This window comes from Trichosurus vulpecula, chromosome 4 (genome assembly GCF_011100635.1).
Source record: "Trichosurus vulpecula isolate mTriVul1 chromosome 4, mTriVul1.pri, whole genome shotgun sequence".
NCBI classification, from domain to species: domain Eukaryota; kingdom Metazoa; phylum Chordata; class Mammalia; order Diprotodontia; family Phalangeridae; genus Trichosurus; species Trichosurus vulpecula.
Window position 1 is genome coordinate 241,451,650 of NC_050576.1, and position 14,174 is coordinate 241,465,823.

At 43.1% G+C, this 14,174-nt stretch overlaps 2 protein-coding genes across 2 annotated transcripts in view; one reads left to right on the forward strand and one right to left on the reverse strand.

Annotated features, from left to right (window-relative positions):
* Positions 1-2,728, reverse strand: part of PDCD10 (programmed cell death 10) — a 47,644-nt gene extending 44,916 nt beyond the window's left edge. The window contains exon 1 of the mRNA XM_036756855.1: positions 2,430-2,728. The gene's annotated coding sequence lies outside the window, so the exon portion shown is untranslated. The remainder of the gene's footprint in view (positions 1-2,429) is intronic.
* A 45-nt stretch (positions 2,729-2,773) lies between these two features.
* Positions 2,774-14,174, forward strand: part of SERPINI1 (serpin family I member 1) — a 107,372-nt gene continuing 95,971 nt past the window's right edge. The window contains exon 1 of the mRNA XM_036758051.1: positions 2,774-3,736. The gene's annotated coding sequence lies outside the window, so the exon portion shown is untranslated. The remainder of the gene's footprint in view (positions 3,737-14,174) is intronic.

Genomic DNA, 14,174 nt, shown 5'->3' on the forward strand with positions numbered 1-14,174 from the left:
TTTAGCTTCTTTCAGTGTACTCTTTCCCTAGAAGATAGTAAGCTCTTTGAGGCCAGAGACTGGCTTTCTTTTTCTTATTTGTATCCCCAGCACTCAGCACAGAACCTGGCATGCAGTAGGTGCTTAGTAAATGTTCACTGGCTATTAATATTATAGTAATGATAATAAACAATTGCTGAGGGAAGGTCAGGGTGATAGTGACATGAAAAATGGGAAACATATCTAGACAAGATCAAGGAAGACTTCATGGAAAAGGTGCCACATCAGATGGACCTTGAAGGGCTCCTCCAACATAACAAATGCTGATTATTCTCAAATAATTTTATGATTTTTTTACCCTCTTAGGTGTATTATAACCTATGTAGAATTCTCTTTTATACTTCATTCTTTTGACTTTGAATTTCTTCTCTATCTTGATGATTATTTTTATCATAATATGCTTTTTTAGATCTTGGCAAATTCCCCCATTATTCTAAACTTCAAGTCATAAAAGGAACTTAGGGAACCTATGTTGCTAGATAGTGACCAGCATGTCAAACACACACACTGTTCTCAGCCTAATAGTAACTACAAATTTTACCTCGATCTCCTTCATTCCTTACTGTGAAATCTTCTCAGCAATGTAAATCTTTAAAAAAAAAAAATTAGGGCAGGTAGATCATGTGACCCGCAAGACATAATATGTGATACCTAGAAATACAGTTAAACAGCAATATTTTCCAGAACTGAATTTTGAAAGTATTCTTGAAGTCAACATAAATCACTGAGAAATAACTCATATATTATCAGTTATGTAACATCCCTGTACTGAACATACTAAACTTGTCTTGTAAGTCTCCCTGAAATGTCACTGTATAAGCAAAGTGTTCTAGAAGTACCGACTTAAAAGTACTGTACTTCTGTAAAAAGATTTTTTTTTTAAACAAAGGGAGACCCTATGGAAGGAAATATGAAAAGGCAGCACACTAAGGCCCTCCCACGTCCTGAAATGACCTTCCTATATTAGGCAAGCATAAGTTGTTACTTCTTATCAGTTACCAAAGTCATTCCCAGGATCACAGGATTTTAGCCTGGGATAGGACCTCAGAGGCAGTCTAGTGCAACTAGCTCAATTTACAAATTAGGAAAGTGAAGCTGAGGAAGGTAACGGCCTTGCTCAAAGCCATGCAGGTAATAAGTAGCACAGCTAAGATTCTGACCCAGGAATTCCTGACTCGATCCAGTGTTCTTCCCATCACCTGCCTAGTCTAATGGAGGATTTTTTATCCTCCTTGAGTCAGATCCTCTTCCCTCTTCATGAATGTTGCACTTTTTTTTTGGGGGGGGGGGTGAGTGGAGAGTTTTCCAGTAGATGACAGGCATTCTGATGCACCTTTAAAATTAAAATATTTGAATAGAAGGATGATGGTCACAGACTCATGTATATGCCTCTGGATCTACAGCAAAGAAAGAATAAGCCCTCAAGTAGCCGCTCTTCAGGAGGCCAAAAGTGCACGTGAGGATGAGAAGTAAAAGTGATGGCCATCCTGGGGCATGGCGAAACACCCCTCCACTCAAATACAGCAGCAGCTGCAGAGGATGCAAAGTAAAGCGGGTCTGGCGGACTCACAAGCCCTGCTCGATGGGGCACAAACTGTGCAGGAAGTTCTGCACCCGGGTAGGAGTAGAAGAAGGAGAGGACTGAGGACTCTGCCCCCAACTCAGATTCTCCTTCCTCAACACAGAGATGGAGGGAGCAGGGGAACAGCTCCCGGCGACCAAGGAAGCACACACCCCCCCCCCCGCCCCAAGCTGCACAGCGGGGCCAATACGGGTTTAATTTTCGGGGGGGGGGGGCGGTACAGATGTTCAGGTGATGGATCTGCCCCCAACTCGAGCCAAGGAAGTCAGACGCTCCTCCAACGGGCGGAGGGATGGAGAGACGGCAGCGAGCATTTATGAAGCGCCTACTGTGTGCCGGGACCCGAGAAGCTCTTTGCGATCCGGTTGGACGCCCGGCAGGACGGGCTGGGCATGCAGAGGGGCCCGGAGGCTCTCGCCTCGTCCTACAGGCCTCCGCCAGAGGGGGACCCCGGTGACCCCCGACCTTGGGCCGCGGCCCCGGCTCTCCCCTCCCTGCCCTGGCCCCGCAGGGCTCGGCCTGGTCCCGGCAACGCTCCGGGCTCCAGCCCTCCCCCACCTTGGCTCCTCCTCCCACACCTGGAGCGGACCCCACCCTAGGCACATCCGCCCCCTCCCGGCCCCGAGCCGAGGCCTGCCTCCGGCCCGCGCCTCCACTTCCTGGACGGCGGCCCTGGGGAGGGAGACCGGAGGCCGGGAGGGAGGCCCGCGCCCGGGCGGCCTCGACGAGCCCGCTGGAGGCCGCTAGCGTCTAGTCACCTCCCGACGCCCGCAGGGCCCCGCGGGCTGCCGGGCCCGGGCGCACCTACCCTCGCCCGCCGGGGCGCCGCGAGGCTGAGGCCGGCAGGGCAGCCCTTCCCTCGGAAGTGGTGGCGGCAACGGCTCCGGGGCTGTCTCCACTTCCCACCTCAGGAGCCTCTTCAACTCCCGGATCAATTCACTCCGGCAACGCCGGAAGGAGCCCAGAGGAACCAGGCGTTGTCCGGAATCCTGCCCAGCCGGAGCAGCGCACGGGCCGATGGGGGCTCGTAGTCTCATTTACCGGCCCTGCCCACAGCCGGGAACCCGGATCGGACTACATCACCCAGCGGTCCCTGCGCGCGGCACCAGGAGATGGGTGGGGACGGCGCGGACCAATCGTCGAGGACCTCTCAGTTCCCCTGGGCGGGGCTGGGAGGAAGGGAGAGTGGGCTGGGGATTGGAGAAAAGGGGAGGAGTCTTGGCTCACCTGGCCCAATCAGGGAGGGCGGTCGGCTAGGCCTTTGAATCGGGCGGGGGGGGTAAGGGGGTGGAGGAGGAGGAGGAGGCGGCTGGTGCACGCCTGGGGTAGAACCTGGGGTGGCTCAGGGCTCTGCGGGAGGCGCGTGCTAGGAGGGATCCCCGAGGTTAGCGTGGGGTGGAGGGCACGGGAGCTCTCGGCGACTCATCCCAACAGGCGGAGTTGCTGCAGCTGCTCGGGCTCAAACAGCTGGGGACACGGGCAGCTGTCATTACCCAACTCCAGCACCTTTCCCGGGAGGGGCAGGGGCAGCTGAGCTGGGGGAGGTGGAGGCACGAGGACGGGGTGGTAGAAGGAGACAGGAGCATCTCCTTCTTCCTTCCCAAATCTCGAGGCAGGAGGGCTGGGACAGCAGGTGCAGATGCGGGTGCAGCAGGTGTGGGAGCAACGGGAGGGGAGAACAGTGAAACAATAGGAGCCGGAGGAGGGAGAAGCAGAGAAAGTTGGGGGTGGGGTGGAGCAGTAAGATAACGAGAGGCAGCAGAAGCGAAAGCATCCTGCCCAGGAAAGGTAAGAGAAGCTGGAGGGAGACGAGCTACAGCAGCAGCATCCGCAGCTGGAGTAACCACGAGAGCATCAGGAGGAGGAGGAGGAGGAGGGGGAGAAGGAGGAGGAGCAGCCGCTATGGCAGCTTAATTTGCCACCCGGAGGAGGCGGAGTTTCCGCAGCAGTAAGAACAGAAGGCATTGCTGAAACAGTAGCAGCGCCGGCCGGAGCAGGAGCCGGAGCCAGAGCTGGAGCCCGAGCTAGAGCTGGAGGGAGTGGGTCTGTGTGCGTCGCTAGAGACCGACCAGCAGCATCTCTCTTTAGGAGGGTTTGAGAGTGTTTGAAGGCAAGGTAAGCCTGCTGCGCTGCTTTGACCAGCATTCACAATCCAAGTCGACTTTGTTGCCTACTAGCAAAATTCCTTCAGTTACTATTTGTAGCAGATTTTAAAGTATCGGGGCTTTTTTTACCTCCTACGTAGGTTGCAAACTCTTTTCAATGAAAGATAAATTTTACACTTAAAAAAGGGGGGTGGGAAGAGAATGTGATTCACTTTAACCGCCTTTGGAAAGAGCATGATTTGTATATCTGAGGAATTTTGTGACATTCGAATCGGTTTTTTTTTTCCCCTCAGAGGCGCCCCCCTCCCGCCTTCTCCCGCCCCCCCCCGAAATCGACTAATTTCGAATCCTGTGAATTGGGTCTGTATTGGAGTACAGCCGTTTTGCTTTAGAATTACATAAGAACTTCTTTATTATGAAAACAAGTTTTAAATTCAGAGCAAGGTTCTCTTTCCCTTTCTTTGGTTCATCAGCATCCGTGTATTTCCTTTTTCTGCCATAGAGAAGGATGTCTATGATTTGCTTCAGAAACATTAAGCAAAGGGAGACTTGCATGAATAATCCAAAGGATGGATGATGGAGCCTACCAGGGGAATAACTTTGGTCAACAAAGACCACATCAAAAAGCTGTTGAGGCTGAATGGAGGATTAGCTTTCTATTGCCTGGTTCTTAAGTGGGAATAAAAACCTTGCTTAATATCCTCCCATGCAATATACAGTGCTCTCTGTTCATTGCCTTTCCCAGGTACACCTCTCCTCTGTACAGATATTGGATGGGTCAGGTGAATGTTTGTACATTTCAGAATTGCTTAAACGTAAAAGCAGAAATTCCAAGTTTTGTGGTCTATTTAGGGATCGATGTTGTGGCAAGTACCTATGGGACACACTTAAAAGTCATATAGTCACCGGAGACAGTCGCTATTTATCATGTTAAAACTTTTAAGCAATGTTCTGACTTCACTTTGAATGCAGTTGAATAATTTAAGATGCTATTTTCATGCCAGGTAGAGATGAAAGGTGCTATAAACCTGGGTGAGTCTTTGTGACTGTAAGACAGCACTCTCATCTTTTTATGAAGGTTCAGACCATTTGCCTGTTTTGTGGTGTTTTTAAAAGCGAAATAAGTCATAGATTATGTATTTTTTATTAAAATAGCATATTATAGCATCCCTTTGTGTTAGAACATGTTTATCATGATGACATCTTATGGTACACAGATGCCTTTCAGAATAGGGTAGCAATGGTGATTGACTCATGTTGAAATACAATCTTTAGTGATAATTTACTACAGTTTTCTTTTCCATTTTTGCTGGTTTCCTGCTCCATTATTGCTGGCTTCCTTAGGCTCTTGTTTTTTCATTTCTCTTTCTTTTTAAAATGCCAACTTGTGGTATTGCTAAAATGGTCTCAAAGTCATTCCTTTGGTAGTGTGGAAGTTCATTGCTAATGAGTGTTTGACAACCTAAGTGAATCAAGCATAAACATGGAGCTCTTATCTGTATACAACACCAAAAAAAAAATAAATAAAGGGTTAGAAAAAGCTGTGTTCACATTGTCCCTGAGGCAATCAGGTAAGTGCCAGACGTGACCAGCTTTTTTATGAAGAAGAAATAGTGGCAGTTGACCCATACTGCTGCTACACTTGGTCAGATTATACCCTGGCTGCACCATGGGAGTCATTCTTCTGTCTACATTCTGAGTGTGACTCTCTCCTTAGGAAAATATTTTCTTTTTTTTTTTTCTTTTGCTGTGGAGAGAGGGAGAAGAATGTGGGACTAGAGTTGAGTGAGGCTTAAAAACTGGTGTATTTGTGGGGAGCTCTCCTGCCTACAGCAACATAAAAACTGACTTATAGAGAAAGATTCTTTTTTATGGATCCCTTTGGGAGTCAGACTTTCCTTTTCAAAACTTCACATTTTCTCTGAATTTCTATGCTTATCCAGTTCTTTAGTACGTGGAACCATACTTTCTGAGTTAGTGTCTTATGTTCTGTGCCTGGCTGTGACCCTGATTCTTTTACTTCATCTCTCCTGTCTTTATTTTCCCCCTGTATGTCTCTGTCCTAGTAGAAGAAATGGTCTGGGAAGTCTTACTTGGTAAAAGATTCTGGCTTAATACATGCCTTTTTCTTTGTACTTGTATCTTCAGCACTTGGACCAGTGCCTGGCACATAGATGCATAATTACTTGTTGATTTATTGGTTGGAAAGTATTTGACTTGGGACCATTGGACAAAAGCAGAGTATTTTGTGACCCAGGCACATTTTACATCCTTTGGTCTACCTCTGTTGAGCTAACACATAGCCATTTCACACTGGAATAAATGAAATACGGAACCTTATGATGTCAGTAGTGTTTCTGGTTAAGCTCAGGAAACATCTTCACTTGTGAAGCATGTCATGAACAAGAGATTAGGGTGAATGACTAAATCTATTTGCCAAGGTGCTACATTCAGAGGTTCCCTTGACCTTCTGATATTAAGTCTTTGATCATCAAAAGATTCCACATATATACATTATTGATTATATATGGTGAAGAATGGGGGAGGAGCACATTTGTGATTATATTATGCAAATCACTACCCAGGGTAAAATCAAGCCTATTTTCTCTTGATTTCAGTGCCATAGAATGAACTTATCTGCCGCTAGGGTAGCTGAGAAATAAAAATTAACATTTGCCAAATAGCTTTTTAGAAATTGCCTTCAGAGTTGCCATTTCTGTAGCTAGAAAATGTGGTTAATCCCCATTTACTTTTTTTTTTTTTTTTGGCTTTTTTGCCATTTGAAATTCTGAATACCAGCCTTACTGAGCAAAAATAAATACATAGCTTGGATTTATCTTTCCAACAGGAAAATTGTCTGATCCATTCAACCCAAAAGATCAAGACTAAAACTGGGCAAGAGCTTATTCCCCTCTCTGCCCCACTCCCCCCATGGTAGGTATGAAGACAAGGGCCTCCAGAAGGCACCTACTCCTCAAGGTGGAAAGGAACCCTGACAGCTTTTATTTTTATTTATTATTAATGTATCTCACAAGTGATTTTTGTGTGCTTTCTTTGTAATCACCATTTTCTGGAGGACTGCTGCTCTGGGGGAGACACTTTCTGAAAATGACATTTTCAAGAGAAGATTGCTGACATGAAGTCATTAGCCTTTGCCCAGGCACAGGTTGTTGAAGCAGGAAAGAAAAGGTTACATGTGTATGTACCCATTCAAACAGTAGAACTTGCTGTTATCTAAGGCTTGATGGGATGTAGAAGGAACAAAAAAAAATTAAAAATTTTCTTTTCTGCCTGAATCGGTGCTCCAGATAAGATGTATGGTGGGGAAAGGAACAATGATGATAGTTATTGATTCACAGGGTTGCTCAGTTGGCTTAATATTTAACTTTATTGGGAAACCTTTCAGTGGGAATCAGATGCAACATATTGAAAACTTTCTATCTCAGAGGTGGTGGTTTGCATCTTTAAAAAAAAAAATATTTTAAGGAAGAGATAACAGGAGGGCAAGTTGAGACATTAACCTGAGCTAGTCCAATAAATGTTTTGGAGGATGCAGTTAGTGGGGTTTTAGAAATTTAGAGATGAAGTAGAGAAGTTCACTAGAGTCTAAATCTAGAATTGGAAGGAATCTTAGAAGTCATTTAGTCCACCATTCATTATTCAGATAAGGAAACTGAGGCCCACATAAGCAAAGCAATTTCCCCAGTCTCACAGGGTTCCTTAAGTAGCAGAACCAGAATTCAAGCTCATGCCCTCTCATTCCAACCTCAGGGCTCTTTCCACCATCCCAGGCTCCTGATTTTCAGCAGTTTTATGTAGACTGATGAGTGATGCCCTGCTCCAAAGAATAGAATTCAGAAGGTTTTTGGAAACGGTCATGAAAGTGTCTCTGCCCATTTCATATTCCTTTAAACCCAGGTTTTTACTTCTTCTTTCTTTGCATATCATTGTGCTCTTGGGCCTTAAAAAAGGACGATCCTGACCGCTCAGTGGGAGGCTTATGTAATATGGGGCAGGTAAGAGGAAAACACAGCTGGGAAAGTGGAACTTTTATCAGGTAGCAAAAGAGAATAAGCAGAAGATGGATTTTTTGGGTAGAAAATCCCTTTTTGCCAAATTCTTTTGGGGAGTCAGGCTCTCCTTTTCAAAACTCCAAATTTTCTCCAAAGTTTGCTGTTCATAGTTTTACGATAGCCAGTTCCCTCTCAAGTATGTGGGAGGAGCCAGATACTCAGAACTCTCTAAATACATGTTGTACTGAATTGAACTATTTACTAGTAAATTTAATGTGTGCCTTATTATTGAGAAGATGGGATTCAGGTTCGAAGACCAGCAAGTGGTATTGAGTTCTGTCATCTGGCTAGGTCACTGGGTTCTTTGATAAACCATGGCAGCAACCTGCACAGTTAGTTATTTCCTTAGTCTGACAATGGACCATCTTATCAACAAGGGTGTTGTGGAAAAGTGTTTTGTGAATGGACAAAGGATAATCCTTTTGAGAATAGCCAGTAAGTTACATGAATATTTGGCTTCTCTAGTTGAAAGGCTTCTGGCCTTTTAGGGCAGAAAAGCCACCTGGGAATAAGATTTTTATCTTAACCAGTGCTGTTTTATACTTCACATGTATCCTAGTTTATGTACATGGAAAAACATGTAGAAGGTATAATTTTATCCTCTCTGTGATTTAAAAGTGTGAGAACTCTTCCCCCACCAGTGCAAATCACAGCCCACCACCACTTAGCAGATAACCCTTGCTTGGAATTGCCTGAGGCTTAGAGGCCTCTAGTGCCATGTTATTGTTTGTCCTTTGTTCTTGAAGAGGACAGATGACATCAGGAGGGTGATGTCTTGACTTGCAAGTGAATTGGGTTTGAATGAGGCAAGGTCATCAGCCTCACTCTCTGCTCCAAAGTCATCAGAGTCTAGCAGGAAGATACTGGAGGACTGGCAATAGCCCTGGGTACCGTGGGAAACCTTGGACTTTTTGAGATAGGTCTTTTCCAGGTCTCAATTTGTCTGAAGCAACATCCATTCAGTAATTAAAAGCCAGGTAAGAATGGAGGGCAAAGATGGCCTAGTTTGCCTTCAAAAAGGAATCAGTGTGTGTGGGATGAAAGACCCTCACCAATTGAAAGTTAATAAGGAGCCGAACAGAAATAAATTTTATTCAATTCTTGAGAATTGGGCATCCCCCACTAGAATAAATCCAGCAAGGGAGGCGCTTTACAAGGGGCTAGGCACCCATAATTATACCTAACACAAGAGAATTCCCGCCCACCTCTGACCCTTCTCACCATTGGCTGGGAGGTGGGCTTACAATCTGAGCAAAAAGCTAGACAAAGAACTGGGAAATCAAGGCACAGAAACTCCAATTCCCATTCCCTTAGTTAATGATTACAGGTAGGGTGACATCTATAAATCTGAGAAAGGAGAATAGAATAAGGGGAGGGGGAACCCTCTCCATTTTTTATAGTAGAGAAAAACAGGTCATTATGACCCTGTTCTCACTGAGCAAATCTTTAAACCAGAACCAGAAGAAAGAACAAAAAGTTTCAGGGTAAACTATCCCAGAGACTGAGCCATCAGACTCAAAGACTCAGAATTTTTTTTTCACTTGCCTATTTCTTGATTTTTAAACATTTCTTAGTATAGATGTAGGTATATATTTATACATATCTTCCCTGTAAAGTCTTTGCATTTTATTTACCTCACACAAGTGGGAGGGGAAGATCCTCAGTTTCTGGCCAGAAAGTAACAATTGCCGTTTACAGGCTGACTTGGGTTTTGAATCTAGGTCTTCCTTCAAAGCTTCCAATCAAGTTCAACACTCTGCCATACTAGGCATGTGCTTTATTTTGATTAATATTATTTTTAAAATTATTTATGCAAATAAGTGTTTCACTAAGAAAAATAGGGAAGCATAGTAACAGCAAGATGTTGTCTAATTCAGTTAAGGGGGAGAGGGATCCTCACTTTCCCCTTCCCCCAGTGAGGAATCTTTTGGACAGTGTAGAGGGAAGGCATGAATACTCAAGATCTTTCCACAGCAACCAGCCTTTCAGTTGTTGACCACTGCTATAGGGGAGAAGAAGACAGCTTTGATCTCCCAATACCAATAGTCATTTGCTGTACTAGCAGTTTGATGAAAAAAATAAGACTCGTACAGAGGTGCTGATGAAATCCTATATGACTCTACATTGGGAGGAGGGGGGTGATTGAAAGATTGAATCTACTAGTTTACCCACCCTGGAGTCAGTAATTCAGCCAAGAAGGTTTGCTCTTACCAGTTTTGAGTGCCTAATGGCTAATGATCATCTTAGTGTGGAATCTTTTGGAAAAGGTACTTTTTTGACCTTCTGTTTAAGGAATAGTGCATCCTGTTTGGTAGTTGCATCATTTCAAATCATGAAACATTACAACCTCCAAAGATAAGAAGTTGTGCATCACCTAAAAATCAATGGAAAGGTGCAAAGGGGATGTCGGGCCATGCAACACCTTACAAATAAGGAATTTCTGAGGGTAAAAGTATGCAAAGAATGGAGAAAGAGAGAGCGAGAAACACTCATTGTGTGATGAGAAGGAAGAATGATAGCTGCCATACTCCAGTGGAGTCCTTGAAAAGTCTGGAGAAATCAAAGGAAGCACACGTCATGCTAGATGGGCCTCCTTCAGTGGATTTCTGGGAGTGCAGAGGACAAGAACTGTACTGCATGTGCAGACATGGATGGTGTAGATGGAAGTTCCTTGAGGGCAGAGGCTACTTCACTTTTGCTTTTGTATCCTCATTGCCTAGACTATTGCCTGCCAGTAGTTGGCACTTAATAAAGGCTTTGTGATTGATTGAATGCTTTGTTGGAAAAAAGAACCCCAATTGATGAGATCACAAATCCATTTGAGTATGCTATCAAAAGGTATGATTAATAATGGACCCTTGAAGACATTAAAATATTGTTCTCTTTTAAATATCCATTAATCATAGGTTATTCCAACCTTGCAGAGAGAAATGGATTTCACACCATACAATGAACAACAGACACAGAGTCTTTAAACAAATGCAGAAGATTGCATTTTCCCCTCCCTTTGATCTTCTAGAAAACAAACATAACTGATTTTCATTTGAGAATTAATAATCAGATATTGCTCCTATTTATCATTGCTGCTAAAAAGGGTCTTTCAAATTGTAATTAATTTAAGAGTTTGTTTCTTTGAGTGAGATGAATAGCACCTAATATCCAAAATAAATATCTTACCCGTTTCTTTGAAGATAACTATCCTGTAATTCCTGCTACTAAGGACAAATTTGCTTACGAATGTTGGTAGAGATCCATTTTAGTTTGGTTCTGATGGCCCATCAGTGGTAAATGGTGCTGAGCTTATGTTGCTCACCAAGATACTGCTCACATCTTCCTGGAAGATGCCTTTTTGTCCTCTTCTGCAGCTTTGTTTAGCTCTAAGTGTAGCCCTATACATCCATTCATCGCACAAGCATTTATTAACCACCTACTACATGTGAGACTTGGTGCTCAAAGATGAAGATGTACAAAAGACAAAGAAATATAACCTGCCTTCAAAGAGCTTGCATTCTTGGGTGAAATAGAATAAAAATGAAATGTTTTATGAGTGAAATAAATTTGCTTAATTTGGCAAAGTCATTTTTTAAAATAATTTTTAAAGATAAAAACACCTTGATTTTTGTATGTATGGGTGTATTTACATAAAATGGCCAAGTTGTTGATGTAATCTCTTGATTTTTTTTTTAATTTGAGAATGGAACCAGTGAAACTCTTATACATAGGTAGGTAGGGGGGTAGGTCATTGGCAAATCAGGTGCTACCTAGTAGTCTTGTTTTCTTTAGGAGTGAGCTCCCTGGCCTGCATTCTACCTAACTCAAAATTGTAGTTCGCTTAAAGAAATAGACCTTTAGTTTTTTTGAGCAATTTTTCTCCCTACTATTTCCACAGCCCCATGTCTCCCAAGTATATATTTACATTTATGACTTTGGTTTTATCTAATGAGGAGGATACTGTTAGAAATTGTGTGTAGTTTAAGTCAGTGAGCATTTATTAAGACATACGATGTGCAAGGCTCAGTACCGGGCACATAGACAAAATAAAAACCATGCCTGTCCTGTCCTCAAGGAGCATATATTCTACTAGTAATACAACATGTAACTAGATAAGTGAAGTTGAGGAGGAAAATGGGACTAATAACTAAACAGAACCAAGCCAGAGGCACAATCCATAAGCCTTGGAGCCAATACTGACTTTGGAGTCCAAAGATCTCAATTCTAATGTCACCTGTATGTAACAACAATGTTGCTAGCAGCTGCTCTGGGAGCATAAGACCAACAACACCAGCACATAGGAAGGCTGCCAGCACAGGTTCTTTGATCTGCTTTTCTAAGGAAAACAACTTAAGGGGTTAACAATCTCACACTAATCAAGCATACATATATCATTCACTTAGTTCAGGGGGAAAAGCCAGCACCCTGAACTTCAGAATGAATACAAACAGAAATTACAGGCATACGTTATATAAACAGAGCAAATGACACAAACCAGTCTATCCATAGCAATACATAGTTACCAGAAAAGAACCAACAACTAGATTTTTTTTCAAAGCGGGGGAGCTCCTTAATAATGGCTGCCCAGAGTCTCACCTGATCAGATCGCAGGACACTCTTCCAATGAGTGAGAGCCCCCAGCAAAACGCTAACCTCTGAGTATATATACCCTGTTCAGGGTCAAAGGGCATCACAATTGTGCTCCAAAAGGAAAGGGGGTAAAAAAAATCTCGCCTTTTACCAATACACTGTATAATGACAATCTGTGTGACATGGACAAAGGCCTTTTCTCTTCTGGGCCTCAGTTAATCTCTCTCTCTCAGATGAGGGGTTGGGGCTGGATTGCCTCTTTTAGCTTGAAGTGTGTGATCCTAAGACCTCTAGTAAGAGGTGGCATCTCAGCTGAGCCTTGAATGAAACTTTAAATCCTAAGAGGTTAAAGGGAGTAGGGGGGACCAAATTCCAAGCGTGGAGGCACCCCAGGCTTGTGAAGAAAGGCCAAATTTAGAGAACAGAGAGTAGGTAAAATTGGCTATAATATGAACAGGTAGAGGTAAATAATGACCCTTTTAAAGCCACAGTTAGAAGGGCTTTAAATGTGAGCCTTAAGAATTACTATTTTAGCATAATAGAAATGAAATAATTTGGTGGATAACAGAGAACCATGCTTTTGTTAGATAGGTTTCAGGTTTGCTCTAGGGTTTGTTTTCACTGCCATGAAGGTCAGCTTAGAGGATGAAAGTTCAAATGCATCCTCAGGCGCTCACTAGTTGTGTGACCTTGGGCAAATCACTTAGCCGTCATTTGCCCTAGTTTCCTGAACTATAAATTGGGGATGATAACAGCCATTAGCTTGTAAGATTGCTGTAAGGATCAAATACTGCCTGGCGTATAGTAAGCACTTCACATAGGCTTGTTTCCTTTCCCATAAGAAGAACAGATTGGAGGAAGGAGAGCCTGGGAATGAGTTAGGAAGTAAGATGTAAAGGAGCTGATGTAAGAGGAAGACAAAGAAATAGAATATAATCAAAGGCTTTGCACACGTGTAGATATGTACTGTTAGAGGCTCCACAATCTTCCTAATCACCTGGGCTGGAAACTTCAGTCACCCTTGGGCTTTACTTCCCCCTGCCTCCATGATCCCCACTTAATGAATCCAATTCTACATCATTTGTGTTGGTCCACTTCTCTTTTTTCTGTATATGTTTTTTTAATTTATTTCATTTTTAATTTATGAAATAAAGCAAACAATTCCATAACATAGTATAATAACATACAGTATAATAGAAAAGATAATTGCACATGAAACTGCAAATCCGTTATGTACAACTTGCTATTCTTTTTAAATAAATACCAAAGTATTATATGGATAATATAATAAAGTAAATTTGTCGTCCCACCCCCAACCTAGAGATGACTACCATTAGACATAAGTAGGTATCTGTGTATATATATATATATGTAAAGTTATTCTCTATATCTATCAATTCTTTCCCTGGATGCAGATAGCATCTTTCTTCATATGTCCTTTAGAGTTAATTTGGTTATTCATAATAGTCGAAATGACTTATTTGCTCAAAGTCATTCTTAAAACAATATTGCTATTACTGTGTACAATGTTGTCTTGGTTCTGCAGCTTTTGTTCTTTATTATCTAGCACAAGTCTTTCCATGTTTTTCTAAGATCATCGAGCTTATCATTTCTTATAGCACAGTACTATTCCATCACAGTCATATACCACAACGTGTTCAACCATTCTACTTGGTTGGTCCATGTCTCTTCACTCATGTGGCCAACACCTTAGGCCAAACCTTCATTATCTCTTGCTTGGATTCATATAATGGTGGTCTAACTAGACTGTCTTCAGCTCATTCTTCACCCAAA